This window comes from Myxine glutinosa, chromosome 9, assembly GCF_964187855.1.
Source record: "Myxine glutinosa chromosome 9, kmMyxGlut1.1, whole genome shotgun sequence".
NCBI classification, from domain to species: Eukaryota; Metazoa; Chordata; class Myxini; order Myxiniformes; family Myxinidae; genus Myxine; species Myxine glutinosa.
The window spans coordinates 99,985,199-100,001,141 of record NC_136269.1 but is presented as its reverse complement, the minus strand read 5'-3'; the positions used below and the strand labels follow the sequence as shown (position 1 = coordinate 100,001,141).

Here is a 15,943-nt window from a genome sequence, read left to right as displayed (position 1 = left end):
ATTGCGAGTGGACGAAATTTAGTTTTTTTTTAATCAAAATTTAAATTCGTGCCATGGCTAGCCAAGACGGTCAAATGCCGGTGGGGGTAGAAGAGGAGGTAGGTGAGGAGGAATTAATGATCCAGGACCCACGGGAAGAATTAGTAGAAGAGGAGGAAGCAGAAGAAGGGCCAGCAGCAGGGGTAGAAAATGGCGGCGCCTCGCACATGACGGTCGCAGCCGGGCCCGCTTCGCAGACCGGGCTCGACATTGGGTCATACCTAGCCCAAATTATGAGGGGCATGAAAGAAATAAGGGACGAGGCAAGGTGTAATAAGGGCGAGCTGAAGAATGACATCAATAAAATACATGGGAGAATGGACATCCAAGAGAAAAAGATGGATGCCCAATGTGCAAATCCACCCGAGAAATGAGAGAAATGAAAGACGGGTTAACTGGGTTGGAAAACAAAATGGGTGGCCAGTTGAAAGAAATGGGGGACAAGACCACTCGGGAATTGGAAGAGGTGAAAAAGGGGCTGAAAAACAAAATTGAGGCCCAAAATAATCAATTGGAAAAAATGAGGGTGGCGTCAAAGAAAGAAATAAAAGAAGCAGGGAAGGACATAAGGCGCAAGCTGAACGAGGAGGTCGCAAAGGGACGCAACGGGGTAACGCGGTGCGAGGAACGCGGGGTAGAGCAGAGCACAGCTAAATTGACTGAGGGGATAGAAATCGCGACACGGGTTGAAGAAAAGCCGACGGCCGCCAAATTGGAAAAGAAAATTTTATGCACGCCGGCGGTCGTCGAGCTAGAAAAAGAAATAATTCCAAATGAAGAAGAAATGATTGGGGCCGAAGAGACGGCAGAGATAGAAAGTGAATCACGGGAGGAAGAGATGGAATGTACTCAAAGTCTGTGTTTGCACCGTGACGTCGGGCTTGCTAACCCCAATAAAAGTTTGCAGGTGTTGCCGGAGAAGAAGGTCCCTAAGGTGAGCGCAAGTGTGCTTGGCGGGAAAAGGGTTTTGGTGCGCTTGGGACATAGACGAAACCCGGGCGGTCGTGGAAGGTCCGTGGTGCGGTGTGTGAGGGTGACTGGTGCGCGTGTGCGAGAAAAGTGTGCACCGGAGCACGAGTGTATGACGGAGTGTGTCAGGGAAGAGTGTGTAACAGGAGAGTGTGTTACAGAGTGTGCGATGGCCGAGGAGAGTGAGAGAGAATGCACACCAGAGTGCGTTGTAGAGAGTGTGCAGGAGTGCACACCATAGCGTGTTATTGGGTGTGTACCAGGAGAGTGCACACCCATGGACGTTACGGAGTACGTAACGGAGGGGTGTGCGCGAGGGTGTGCGATGGCCGATTGCGTTATGGAGTGTGTAACGGAGAAGTGTGCGGTAAAGGAGTGTGTGGAGGAAAAGTGTGTAACGGAGTGTGTGGAAGGTATGAGTGCGCCTAGGTGTGCAGGTGCGAGTACAGAGCGCGAGAAAGAATGCACACTGGACCTTGTGCGGAGAGAGCGAGCGGTAACAAAATGCATGGAGTGCATGGGGGCGCCTCGGTGTGCGAGTGTGGAGTGGGTCGCGAGGTGTGGTGAGAATGCGGCTTAAGCATCGACGCAGATCGGGGTAGCGTTTAGCGCGACGGATAGCCGACATGAGCCCTCGGTGAGTTGTGTGCAGGAGGGACCGGCCGGGATTGGTGCCGTGGCGGTTTCACAAGAACCGCCGTGCCCGACCCGTGCCGGACCCCGCCCTGTATGGTTGGTGCCGCGCCGTGGCGGTAAAGGTGAACGGCAAGGTTTAAGGGGAGGTAGGAGAGTTTGGAGCCGCGCCCCCTGGCGGGTGCGATGCTCCGACCGTGGGCGGTTGGGGCCATCGTGCGTGCGACCGCAAGGCCTCGCGCAGAGGTGGAGCACTGAACCTTGGCCCTTCCATGCCTCCTCCCCTGGATGGAAAATGCCGGACGGACCCAACCTCCAGTAGACCAACCCACCCGTGTGGATCGCTCGGCTTTTCAAAGCCGAGCTGTGACGATATATTTCCGCACGAAGAGGCTCCAGTGTAGTGGACGAATAGCAATAGTGTTGGGGAATGGTACCCTACGTGGAGGAATGGTGGTGCCGCCATTCCTCATTCTGGGCCCATGAGCATTAGATTAGGGGGATGGCAGTGGAAGCTAGCCGAGGGCGGGCTAGGATAATTGTTAGGGAAGTAGAGGACTGTAGAGGACAAGATTTAAGTAGGGACATTGTACCTATAGTGGGGACGTAGGTAGTTTAGATGGTTGTTAATGACGAAGGGTGTGCTTAGTGTAACGGAATGACGGGGAAGCATGAGTTTTAGGGGAAAAGCAGGTAGTTAGATGATGCTGTGTGTGTGAGGAATTGTGTTTTGAAAACAAAAGGAATTGTGTTAAAGGTGTGTATGGAAACAGGTGTGTGAGGAAAGTAGTGTGGGAGATAAAAGGTGTGCAAATTTGGTGTGCGAGAAGAGTAGTGTGGAATGCTTGGTGTGGAATAAAAGGTGTGGAATGCATGGTGCGAAGGAGTGAATGGGGGGAGATGGACCCATTCACGGAAGCCCGGGGTGGGTAGTTTAAAGCCAGGTAGTGGGTTTAGGTAAATTGTTTGGATATTGACACCTGTGGTGCAGGTAGTGGCAATGTAGTGCTTTGGAGGGTGCATGGGTGTGTGGAATGGCTGGGCGTGTGGCTTAATTGGTGCGTATGGTTATTGGGGCACTCCGCCACTGGTAGTCTGTCGGCCAGGTGAGGCCGCAGGTAGGCTCTGGGAGCCAGTTAGGGTAGTCGTGAGTTGTTCAGTGGGGCCCGAGGATCCAAGGGAAGGACCCGGGTAGACCAATGCCAAGGAGGGCATCAGAGGGGTAAAGTGCCAGGAAGGGGGCCTTCCCCAGTTTAGGTAGTCGCAGGAGCAGGTAAGCTCGGGTGGCGACTTCAGTGGCGGAGGTGCGCAGGTAGGTAGACCTGCTGGTGGAGCCACATGACCCAGCCCCGAAATTGTGCAAGGGCACAGAGAGAAAAATTAGGGAGTGAGACCCAAACTCGTATGGCATCACAGAGTGGTCAATGGGAATTCGGTTTTTAGAACCACATTGTTTAAAGATGGCCGATTGGCAGGGCATGACCACGGGTAGTTTAAGAGTTAATGTCATTAGAATAGTTAGGAAGAGAAATCCCCTTCGCGCCATCCACAGCCATGCACCGAGGGAACGAAGCTCCACACCAGGACGAAGTGAACTATTGAGTGAGTAAGACGCATCATGACGTAGAGTGACTGTGTTTGTTCCATCCCTTCCTTTTTGGGAGGGATTGGGAGACGAATTTGGCTTAGAGGGGGATAGAGACGACAGACATAGGGACAAATTTGTAAATACAAGGAAGGGCTGGGGTAGTGTAGCCGACGTTGGGGGGTACGGACGGCTAGGGACGAGTCTGCTCTGCTCACTCCTCCGCGCCCCTCATGCTACATTACCTTGTGTTGCTGTGTACCTTTGTGCCCTTTCCGCTTTGCTGATCGTGCTTTGTCTCTCCCCCCACCCCTGGACCATTTTGGAGGAACTGTGCAGTTGCACCTTGCTACACAGGGGCTGCACACCTGCTGCACTTTGCTACATCTGTGCAGCTGAACAGCGTGGCACTTTGCTGCCGTATCCTTTTCATTTGTTGTAACTTTGCTGCACATGTGCAGCACCCTGCTGCCACAGACACTTTGCTGCACATTATCACATTACACTTATGGACCACACGTTTTGTGGCCTTGCACCTCTGCTGTGTAACACCTTGCTGCAGCATCACCTTGCATCTTCAGACCACTTGTTTTGAGTGGCATTAAGGTCACGCAGTCGGACCACAAAATATTGGCCCTGCGTGGCAAAGACATAAAACGAGCCGGAATCCGCCAAGCCGGATTCTGGATCCTCCTCGGGAGAGGCCAGGGGTTCCGGCAGTGAGGTCGAGTCCGCTCCCGCGTCCTCGGCGGTAGCTCTCTCCGGTCGGGCTTGTTGAGAAGTCCCCGCAGTGACACGTGTGTGGTCATAGGCGTTAGATTGTTCCCGAGCCTCAGTGTATACGTGCGCCAGCCTTAAGGCTTCCGTGAACGTCAAGTCCGCAGTTTCCAAAAGTCTTTGTCTAATGGTTGAAGAGCTGATCCCAGAGACAAAAGAATCGCGGACAAGATCATCTTGTACTTGCTCATGTGTGCGTACCTCCGGAGTACCATCAGCAAGCAGATGTCGCGGCTCTTGGGCAAAATGGTCCAGCGTCTCAGTGGGCTGTTGACTCCGCATTGCGAGCAGATGCCGGGAATAAACCACACTTCGTTTCTTAATGTAAATTCGTTTTAGCTCGGTCACAGCTGCATTGAATGCCGTACACCAGGGGTCGGCAACCTTAGGCACGCGTGCCACCATTGGCACGTGGCAGCGTAATCATTGGCACACTGGCGAAAGCAGTGCATTATCCGCTGCATGCCAAATCACCTCTTGAACAGCCATTGGCTGTTGCGCGTGTTGCACTATAACAGTATTCCGGTGTGATGGTGCAGGGTGATGAGGTAGATGGATCAGAACAGAGTCGCCATTCCAATTCCAAATTATTTTACTGGAATAATAAAATCAAAGATGCACAACATGAGAGGCCGGCCTGGCGCATTCAAACACAATATTCGCGGCAACCGGATGTGCTGTAAGAACAGTGGTGTTGTTCACAGCAGATGGTCCGAGGCTGCATCTCCACTCATTATTATTATTTGGACTGGTTTCTGAGTTTTAATATTAATCTCATCATTATTCTGAATTGTATAATAATCGCAGATATAAAACAGGAGATGCAGGCTTGGTGCCTTCCGATACGCCGTTCGTGGCAACCTGAGATGATGTAAGAGCGACTGTGTGTTAACACCCGGTGGTCAGCGGCTGCATCTCCACTCTTTGTTATCATTCAGGCTGCCTTCTGCGTTTTAATATTAATCTCGTCATTATTTTGAGTTTTTTTATGGGGTGGTAGTAATGAAAATGGAGGTAGTAATGAAAATGGGGGTAGTAGTTTTTTTCGTAACACGCGGCCTGTCTTATTTAGTTTGATTGACGGTACGGCCTCCCGCTCATATTTCCCACAGGAATTGCAGTGAAGCGGTTCAGGTTCGGTAGATGATGGCAACCCCGCTAGCTAAGAAAGCTGAAGTAAAGGTTTCGAGCATTCCAGCCCTCATGGACAGAAGAGTGGGGTTTTGTTTTTCAGAAGGACCGTGCTGTGTGTACTTTATGTTTTGAAAATGTTGGTTGTCGAACGTCGAGTGTTAAGCGCCATTTTGAGACAAAGCACGAGAAAACTTTCAAAGATCAGGCAGACAAGGCAGAATCCATCAAACGTGCCTTGTCCAGGTATGGGAAGCAAGCCAACACCCTCAAGATCTTTGCCACTGCTAAAAACCATGCGACTGAAGCAAGATATCGCATTGCTCATTGCATTGCGAAACGTGGAAAGCCATTCACTGATGGCGAATATATTAAGGAGGCTTTTCTCTGTAGCTCAGAGGTTCTGTTTGAAGGCTTACCAAACAAAGAGACAATCAAATCGAGAATAAAAGATATTCCCATGTCAGCTAGAAGTATTGAGCGACGCATCGAAGAAATGGCAGAAAATGTCAGCGGGCAGCAAATAGCTGGGTTAAAAGATGCTGTGGTATTTAGCATTGCACTTGACGAGAGCGTGGACGTGAATGATATACCACGTTTGGCAGTCATGGCAAGATACTGCGATTCGACTGTAAGAGAGGAACTCTGCTGCTTAAAGCCAATGTCGGACACAACAAAAGGTGAGGACATAGCCAAGGTGTTTATGGAACATTTTGAGGAGCGAGGGATTTACATCAGGAAGATTTTTGCAGTGACAACAGATGGCGCCCCGGCCATGGTCGGGAAACAGAGGGGAGATGTCAGATTAATTGAGGAAAAAGTCGGTCACCCCATCATGAAACTCCACTGCATAATACACCAAGAAAACCTCTGTGCAAAGATGTCAAATTCAGATCTTAATGAGGATATGGCTACGGTAGTAAAGGTTATTAAGTTCTTAGTTAAGCGATCTGCTCTGACACACCGACAGTTCCAGTCCCTGCTCGAGGAAATGGACTGCACATACAAAGATATCCCTCTCCACTCAGCGGATAGGTGGCTAAGCTGCAGAAAAGTTTTGGAGCGGTTTGTCAGCTGCTTTGATGCCATCAAGGCCTTCCTGGCTGAAAAGGGCCAAAACTACCCAGAACTCGAGGGCGAGAAGTGGGTTGTGAAACTTATTTTTCTTACGGGTACTACGGGACACCTCAACGAGCTCAATCTCCGACTGCAAGGTGCAGGGCAAACTGTTTTGGACATGTTCGACACATGGATGGCTTTTGGCGGCAAGCTAGCAATCTTTTCAAGCGATGTTGCTACCTCCACTTTCCTCTACTTCAGACATGAAAGGGAGCTGTCCTCGCAGCACAGCATCAGCACCGCTGAAATATGCAAATACATGAGCAAGCTTGAGTCGGAGTTCACAACACGATTTGGGGACTTTCAGAAGTATGGACCCATGTTCTCCCTTCTTGATCAAGCCAGACAGCTTTGATGGACAAGAATTGGATTTATCTCTGATAGACTGGTTGGATACACAGGACATGGAAATGCAGCTGATTGAGCTGAAGAGTTCAACACTGTGGGTGACTAAGTTTGCAGAGCTACGGAAACAACTCGAAACCACGGCAGTGCAAGATCACGGAACCTGCATCTTCACCTGCTGGACAACCGTGCCGAAGAAGTTCAGCTGTCTCCGGAACGTTGCACTGGCTTTGCTGTCAGTCTTCGGGTCAACGTACCTCTGTGAGCAGATATTCTCACACATGAAGAACGTGGTCAGCCCCTCCCGCAGTCGTTTGACAACCGACCACTCTGAAGCATGTGTGCAACTTAAAGTGATTAAATACAACCCCCAGATAATGGAGCTCAGCAAAGGAAAGCAGGGCCAGGGATCACACTGACTGGTAGGCATCTGTTTATTTGTAGTACACATGGGTTTGCATATGCAGCTGTTTGTCCATCTCTTTTTTTCCAACTCAGATGTGGATGTTTTCATGAGGATGGCAGCATTCTTGTACAGTACTGGTATTTCTGTTTGATACACTTTATTCTCCTTTTTTGACATTTGTTCCCAATGCAATACTTTGTAAATGAGTTACTGAAAGCAGTGTTTTGAAATGGGGTCCGTGCATGTAATTTGTAACCTCATGGGGGACAAATTTTACAATGATAAAATGATCATTACAATGTCCTGATTATGAGAGATAAATGTTTCTTTAAAATGTTGTTGCTGTGCATGTAGCCGATATGGATGGAATTTAAATTCCATGTCTGTTGGTAAGTATTTTTTTGATGTGGTGTCATAATTAAACTTAATGTTAAACTTAATGTTGATATGGCACACGAATTAACAAGAACATTTTAAACTGGCACTTCATGGCAAAAAGGTTGCCGACCCCTGCCGTACACTGTTCGATTCCCCTGTAGACGCTGTGATGTACTTTAGTCTGAAGTACTTCCAGTTTCGTTTCATCAGTGACAGCGGCGTCCTGGGCTTTGAACTGATTGTCCAGGGTCTTGAGCCAATTCGTCAGCTCCGAGCCAGAATCCGCTGCTTGTGGGTCGGCGGCAAATAGCGGCACCTGGATCATCCTGTGTCCCGCCATGTCGTTCGCCTCTTGTTCTCGAGTGGACGGCGAGACTGTTATTAAGTGTTGTAGAAATCAATCAAGGCCACAACTTTGTCCCATAGGTAGGTTTAATAACAATCAGATCTCTGGCATCATCCTGTAGAATACAATCATGCAATATATATATATCAGGATCCTGGCATCTTATAGAAAGGTTCGATAATATTAGCCAATGCAAGCAAGCCTAGAATATCTGCATATACGTACCATCCGAGTCTACATGTCATAGAGTAAATGTCGCAGGAGTGGCCCAGAGTCGCGGACGTCCGAGGTCTTATAGACGCCTCTCAGTGGTTTAAGTGAGCATCACACCTGGGTTCAACTTTGATACATTTTCACTACACGTGGTACGGGTAGAACTGCTCCAATTGGGTTCAAAATCTAGGTAACTGCGCGGACCACGTGTACGCAATCCGCTTGGAGTACTCACATCACACGTGGTTCGTGCGAGGCTTGCTTCCTCGCTTCCAGGGCGGCGCGGGTACTTAGGTACGAGCGAGAATTGGTCCCGAAACCCTATTTTGCGCTCGCCCGGAAGGGACGTTTCAAGTCTCGGTTCCGCCAAGCCCAGCAAGACCAAAGGGCCTAATCCCCCCCTTGGTAGGGGCAAGAAGGGTGGCGGTAGAACCGCAACAATATATATATATTGTTACGGTTTTGCGAAGCCCGTTCCCTTACCAAGGGGAGATTAAGCCCCTTGTTCTCCTTGGGTCTTCGAACCGCGAGACTGAGTCGCCACTTCCGGTCAGACGCGGGAAAGGGTCTCGGGACAATTTTCGCACGTACCTAAGTACCCACGCCGCCGTGGGAGCGGGTATCGAGTCGCACGAACCACGCGTAATTGAGTACACCCGAGCGGATGGCGTACCACGTGGTCCGTGCTGTTACCTTGCTATTGGAACCCGATCAGAGCGATATAATTCGTACCACGCTAAATCAATGATGGAAGAGACGAAACCGTTGAATCAAAGGAATAACAGATTTAATTATTATTTACAACAATGTACAAGGGTAGAAGAAGCAGAGACACAGGGCAGTCTTAAGCAATCTTACTTATTACCCAGACAATGGGCCCACTTACACACACAGGCAGATGGATGGAGAATGTTCGCGCATCGAACGCGCCTGCTTCGGTCGCTCCAGGAACAGCTCACCTGGTCATGGCCCTCTGGCGGTCACCGCACGTATCCCGGCGAAAGCAGGCAGGCAGGAAAATCCTCGCGGCGCGTATCTCGGCAAGGGCAGGCAGAAGGTAATACGCGCGTCTGTGGCCCGGCTGTCTTTCACGGCGCGATTAGTACAACTGAGCGCTCCGGTCTCACAACTCGTAACTCAACGGAGGACCCCGACTCATAACTCAGCGCTCCGAACCGACTGATGGGCTTGCCTCATAACTCTCTCGCTTGCCCTGTGCGCATCTCATAACTGAGGTGGGGGGGCTCTGGGCACAGGGTTATATCGCCACACCCTGGCCCTCAGAGTGTTCCAAGCCCCGCCTTTTGCCGCAGTGGTAAGTCACTCCCCTCGAGCCCTGATTGGCGGCTCGTGCTTACCGGCCACTCCCACTCCTCCTGTCCCGCCTTCCTTTGGCCTTGATCGACTTGTTCAGGCCAGCCTCGTGGTATTTCGCGCCAAAAACAATCAAGGCATCGTAAAGGCACCTAATTTCCACTGGCCTACTCAACACAAAACCAACACAGGAAAGGTCTACGCTTACATTTACGAAGAAATAACTGAGCTTTAAACGAGGCTACATGTTGTAATGTAACTAAACTAAGAGGGGGAAATTAACCTTTATTACACAACCACAAAACCGCAACAATATATATATATATATATATATATATATATATATATATTGTTACGGATTCGGGGGTCGGCACTCCCGTTACCAAGGGGGGGTTAATCCCCTTGTCTTTTAAGCTGGCCGTTCCCCCAACGCTAGAAGTTATAACGCTCCTTCCGGTCGGGAATAGCCAGGGTGATTGGTCAATGAAGTCCCAAATACCTGAGTGCTACCCCTGGCCATGAAGCAGGGAGATAACTCCTGCTCGGACCGTGGATATGATGGTAATGGCTGAGCGGTTTAGCAGTCCGCAGCCCGAGCCATTAACAAAAGGACTAAACCCGATCCTGAGCGATTGGCCAAATCGTGCCACCGGTACTCAATGGAGAAAAGACAAAGACAATCGAATGGAAGAACAGAAACCAAAGTAAGGAAGAACACAGAATTTATTAACAATACTGAAGAGGAACCGAAAGAAGGGCATATACAATAAGAAGCAAAAGGACACAGGGCAAGCTTACACAGTCTTAATTACCACACCCAGGACAATACAGACAGACTCACGAAAGGGGAATAGCAGGAAGGAGGAGAAGGTCCAGGCAGATGGCAGGGGAGGAAGGTCCGGGCAGATGGTTCAGGCGTTGAGGTCTGGCTCCAGGTTCATGCTCCACTCCAGTCCACGCTTTGGTTCGCAGCGAATCCCGGCAGGCAGTGCGGTTAGTATTGTCGCGGTAGCGGACCGACTCTCTCACCGTCTCTCCCTCTCTCTCGTCTCTGCGTCTCATCTCACCTCTGAAGGCGCCGCGCTTGAGCTTATATAGTGTCCCTTTGAAATCAAGCCGCCCGCTTTTAGACACACCTTATTTTTCAATGAGCCCTTATTTTAAAACTGCTTTCTCAAAAACAGTTTAAATGACAGAGGACTCATTCACGCTTTGATGATGCTGGGCTGCTGCGGGTAAAATATCTCAGGACAGTGTCTGAAAACAACTGGCCGAGTGCCGCTGCCATAGCACAAAGAACTGGGATAAGATCTGTCCGAATCATCTCGTGATTCCTGCAAGGAGTACTATCAACTTACTGCAGCACTCGCCAGGAACTAGAAACTCCATCTGAGGGAACAACAGCTCACTTCCCAAAACTCCTTGTGTACAGTCCACCAATAAATGTGTCTCCTGGTCTGGAAAATCCTGACAATACTGCATTGTCCCAGGTCCCTCCTTTCCTTCCCCAATAAAATATTGTATAATGCTTGCGTCAACATCTTACATGCTACAACATTCTCGGAGCACCCAAGGCTTCGATTGGCGAGAATTTGTACCCCCAATATCCCCCAGCTCCCCCAACTGGCAAGGTTTTTAATCTTTTAGCTACTCCAAAATATATTTGAGATATCCAATGGAAACTTATACACTGGATTTTGTCTTGTAATGTTTTATTGCACTGGTTCTCTGCTGACAACTCTAATCTCTGCCCTTCCTGTGCATCCATTGAAACCATTCCACATAATATATACCTTGAATGTGCATGTTTACAACCTCTCTTTACCCCCCTCCAAGAATATTCAAGGAAACTTGACTCATTTTAACTGCAATGTTTTTATTTACTGTTTTCAGACCTCCTTCCCTTAAGTGGTTTTAAACAATTTTTTGATTGGTCAAGCCCTGTTTGCGATCTTCAAGTCCAGGAAGGCAAAAATGAAAAACATTGCTGTTTCTTCACATAATGTGTTGCTCACCTTTAAGGCTCTTGTGAGAGCAAGATTAAAACTGGAACACAGTTTCAAAAAAAAAATAAACACAAGTTTAACATTATTTAAAGAAAAATGGATTTTTCATGATGCCATTTGCAAGCTTGATGATACCGATTTATCAGTCATTTTTCTCTGAAACAATGGTTTAAATATTGTGGTTCTTTCTATAACTATACATAACCTATCCTTTTTCACCTTTGTAATAAAAGGAAGAAACAGTCAGAGAGTATGTGTGTGTGTGTTTGTGTTTCTCTCTCTCTTTCTTTCTCTCTCTCTTTCTCTCTCTACCTCTCTCCTCCCTCTCTGCTCCCTCTCTCCTCCCTCTCTCCTACCCTTCCCCCCCCCCCCCCCCCCCACCAAAGTGACGGGTGAGTAGTATGTAAATGTTGGTTCTCAGACTAACCACCTTTCTAACCACCTGCCATTGCTTGTTCTCACTTGCTCATGCTCATTCGCTGTTAGGCTCTTATCTCAAAACCAACCTTTACATACAACTGTGTGGTGGTGACGAGTAGTTGGTTATTACTGATGTGATGACAAAGATGGTCTTTCACATTATTTACTCTAACCTCTGTATCATACAGACATATTTACATCTGTTTGCGTGTGAGAGAGAGAGAGGAGACACCATATTTTAACCTCTGTGTCATACCGACATCTTTATATTAAACTTAAACAGAGAACCAATGAACATCCGCTTGTGTTCTATTTTAGGGAATAAATTGATTTTCTTGACATTGGTACATCAAGGGTGATGAAGGTTGTGGTCAACTTTCATCGAAACAGTGTGTGTAGTAGTTTCAGAGGAAATAGCAAATTCCTATTTGGCCGGGAGAGGGGGGGGTGGGGGGGAGGGGTCAAACGTGGATCCAATTTGACCACCAGTAGACCCCCTTAGACACCAATTTCTTTCATGCCGTGAACAAACTTTAGTCAACATAACAAATATAATTTGTGCCAAGTTTGGTCACAATCCCATCAGCGGTTTCGGAGAAGAAGTTGCAAGTGTTTACAGACTGACGGACGGACGGACGGACGCGCCATCGCATAAGCTCCCCGGAACTTCGTTGCAGGCGAACTAATAATAGTAGTAGTATCATTCGGCAATAATAATAATGAACGTATTATCCACACCCTGGCACAAGTGTATCTGGACTTGGTGAAAGGTAATTTAATGCTCCAGCAATACGGGAGGCCGATGTGTTACAAGGCGGCAAAGACCAATGAAAATTTGGTCCAACTGACCAAGTAGTAATAGGTATATAAAATGAGCGTTAAGTAAGGAAGCAGCTCACAAATTCTTATTTTAGTCATTGGTATGTTGTGTTCAGGGATCACTGAAATACCCTGTCTTCTATTGTGTTTGTGTTGCATGTGATCAATGCACGTTTACAAGCTTCTTTCACACATGCACGCACAAACACACCAACGCATACACACACTGCCTCATCTATTTATTACGTACACAATTACACCTCATCTGCTCCGGCGCATGCTCCCATACCTGAACTGACGAATACAAACTGGCAACTTGAAAAATCTGACAACCCTCCCAACCTCCGCTCAAACCAATCCCCACAACTAGTGCGTACGTAATAAATAGACGACTAAGCGGCTTACATGCGACAGTTACAAGGATGTGAAACGCCGACCTCGCAAACTGAGAACAGATGCTCTCGCTCGACCGATTTCGCCACCAAGGTTGGAAAACTAAAAGTAAAAGTTTTACCTCCTCTTGGCGAAAGATACCATGAGACGTTTAGGTTTAACGTCCACCAACTGATTGATGTCTGATGCAAGTGAAGTGGGCTTGACACTCATCTCAACGTCCTCTTTGACGGGCGGAATACTCATCGATGGGTCTACCTACTTCAGCACAAGGATAACAACCTGTAGATGCATGGGGGCGGAAAACAAACCGAGACTAGATAGGCCAAAGGACTGTACACTACCCTGACAACAAACCTAGACTAGATAGGCCAAAGGACTGTACACTACCCTGACAACAAACCTCGACTAGATAGGCCAAAGGACTGTACACTACCCTGACAACAAACCTAGACTAGATAGGCCAAAGGACTGTACACTACCCTGACAACAAACCGAGACTAGATAGGCCAAAGGACTGTACACTACCCTGACAACAAACGGAGACTAGATAGGCCAAAGGACTGTACACTACCCTGACAACAAACCGAGACTAGATAGGCCAAAGGACTGTACACTACCCTGACAACAAACCTAGACTAGATAGGCCAAAGGACTGTACACTACCCTGACAACAAACCGAGACTAGATAGGCCAAAGGACTGTACACTACCCTGACAACAAACCGAGACTAGATAGGCCAAAGGACTGTACACTACACTGACAACAAACCTAGACTAGATAGGCCAAAGGACTGTACACTACCCTGACAACAAACCTAGACTAGACAGGCCAAAGGACTGTACACTACCCTGACAACAAACCTAGACTAGACAGGCCAAAGGACTGTACACTACCCTGACAACAAACCTAGACTAGACAGGCCAAAGGACTGTACACTACCCTGACAACAAACCTAGAGTAGACAGGCCAAAGGACTGTACACTACCCTGACAACAAACCTAGACTAGACAGGCCAAAGGACTGTACACTACCCTGACAACAAACCTAGACGACAGGCCAAAGGACTGTACACTACCCTGACAACAAACCTAGACTAGATAGGCCAAAGGCCAGTACACTACCCTGACAACAAACCTAGACTAGATAGGCCAAAGGACTGTACACTACCCTGACAACAAACCTAGACTAGACAGGCCAAAGGACTGTACACTACCCTGACAACAAACCTAGACTAGACAGGCCAAAGGACTGTACACTACCCTGACAACAAACCTAGAGTAGACAGGCCAAAGGACTGTACACTACCCTGACAACAAACCTCGACTAGATAGGCCAAAGGCCAGTACACTACCCTGACAACAAACCTAGACTAGATAGGCCAAAGGCCAGTACACTACCCTGACAACAAACCTAGACTAGACAGGCCAAAGGACTGTACACTACCCTGACAACAAACCTAGACTAGATAGGCCAAAGGCCAGTACACTACCCTGACAACAAACCTAGACTAGATAGGCCAAAGGACTGTACACTACCCTGACAACAAACCTAGACTAGACAGGCCAAAGGACTGTACACTACCCTGACAACAAACCTAGACTAGACAGGCCAAAGGACTGTACACTACCCTGACAACAAACCTAGAGTAGACAGGCCAAAGGACTGTACACTACCCTGACAACAAACCTCGACTAGATAGGCCAAAGGCCAGTACACTACCCTGACAACAAACCTAGACTAGATAGGCCAAAGGCCAGTACACTACCCTGACAACAAACCTAGACTAGATAGGCCAAAGGACTGTACACTACCCTGACAACAAACCTAGACTAGATAGGCCAAAGGCCAGTACACTACCCTGACAACAAACCTAGACTAGATAGGCCAAAGGACTGTACACTACCCTGACAACAAACCTAGACTAGATAGGCCAAAGGCCAGTACACTACCCTGACAACAAACCTAGACTAGACAGGCCAAAGGACTGTACACTACCCTGACAACAAACCTAGACTAGATAGGCCAAAGGCCAGTACACTACCCTGACAACAAACCTAGACTAGATAGGCCAAAGGACTGTACACTACCCTGACAACAAACCTAGACTAGATAGGCCAAAGGACTGTACACTACCCTGACAACAAACCTAGACTAGATAGGCCAAAGGCCAGTACACTACCCTGACAGACGTTTCCCGAAAGGTGAAACAAAACCACGTTTGTCCGTGAACGAAACGGAAAGATAAAATCGAGAACATTTTAAAATAATCTTACATTAAAGGCGGATGTTCGTACAGAAAACTGAACTCGCACGTCGGTAAACTGAAGCAATGTGGAAAACGCGCACATCGATATAATCCAAACATAACCAGCAACAGTCCACGTACAAAGCAAACAAACAATTTGCAAAACAAAAACGATCAGTTTCGGTGTTTCCTCTAAATCCCCACTTCTTAAAAAGGACCCAAGCATACCTGTCAATCACCAGATCACATCACGAACAGCTGGCGCATGCGCATAACTGCGATTTGTGCGGGACAACGTGTGTCTTGTGCGGAATGACGTCGCATAGTGCGGAATGACGTATGATTTGTGCGGGTCGACGTAAACTTTGTCCTCCCAATCACCGATTTCCCTTCCTCCACAACAATACGTCAACATGAAACAGTAACGGTTTGAAACACTCGAAATACCCAAAGTAAAGACGCCATATTGCTCTTAAGTATTGATGGTGTTCCCAAGTGATTGAATAAGATTAGACAGAGTCGTGTTTGTCCCGTGTTCCCATGGGAAAGAATAAGATGGGAAAGAATAAGATGGGAAAGAGTCGTGTCTGTCCCGTGTCCCCATGGGAATTAACAAGAGTAGATTGAGTAATGTCTGTTGTTATGCTGGTGGGGCTTATTGTTTAATTATTGCTCAATAATGATGGTACTGACTTGGATTTACTTGGATATAGAGGCTGGATGCGATGCTAATTACCCTCGCCCGAGGAGAGGGTATTGCATTTGTTTGTTACTTGGCAAAAAAAAAAAAATTTGGGACAAG

General features: G+C 47.9%; 1 protein-coding gene across 3 annotated transcripts in view; it reads right to left on the bottom strand.

Annotated features, from left to right (window-relative positions):
• The window catches only part of LOC137435188 (uncharacterized), a 41,514-nt gene extending 26,073 nt beyond the window's left edge, over nucleotides 1-15,441 (bottom strand). The window contains exon 1 of one of the 3 annotated variants that reach the window (XM_078784571.1): nucleotides 15,370-15,441. The gene's annotated coding sequence lies outside the window, so the exon portion shown is untranslated. Of the gene's footprint in view, nucleotides 1-13,014; nucleotides 13,191-15,369 lie in introns of those variants that run through there. The other 2 variants (XM_078784570.1, XM_068128755.2) reach the window with 2 other exon arrangements.
• Between the last annotated feature and the right edge of the window lie 502 nt (nucleotides 15,442-15,943).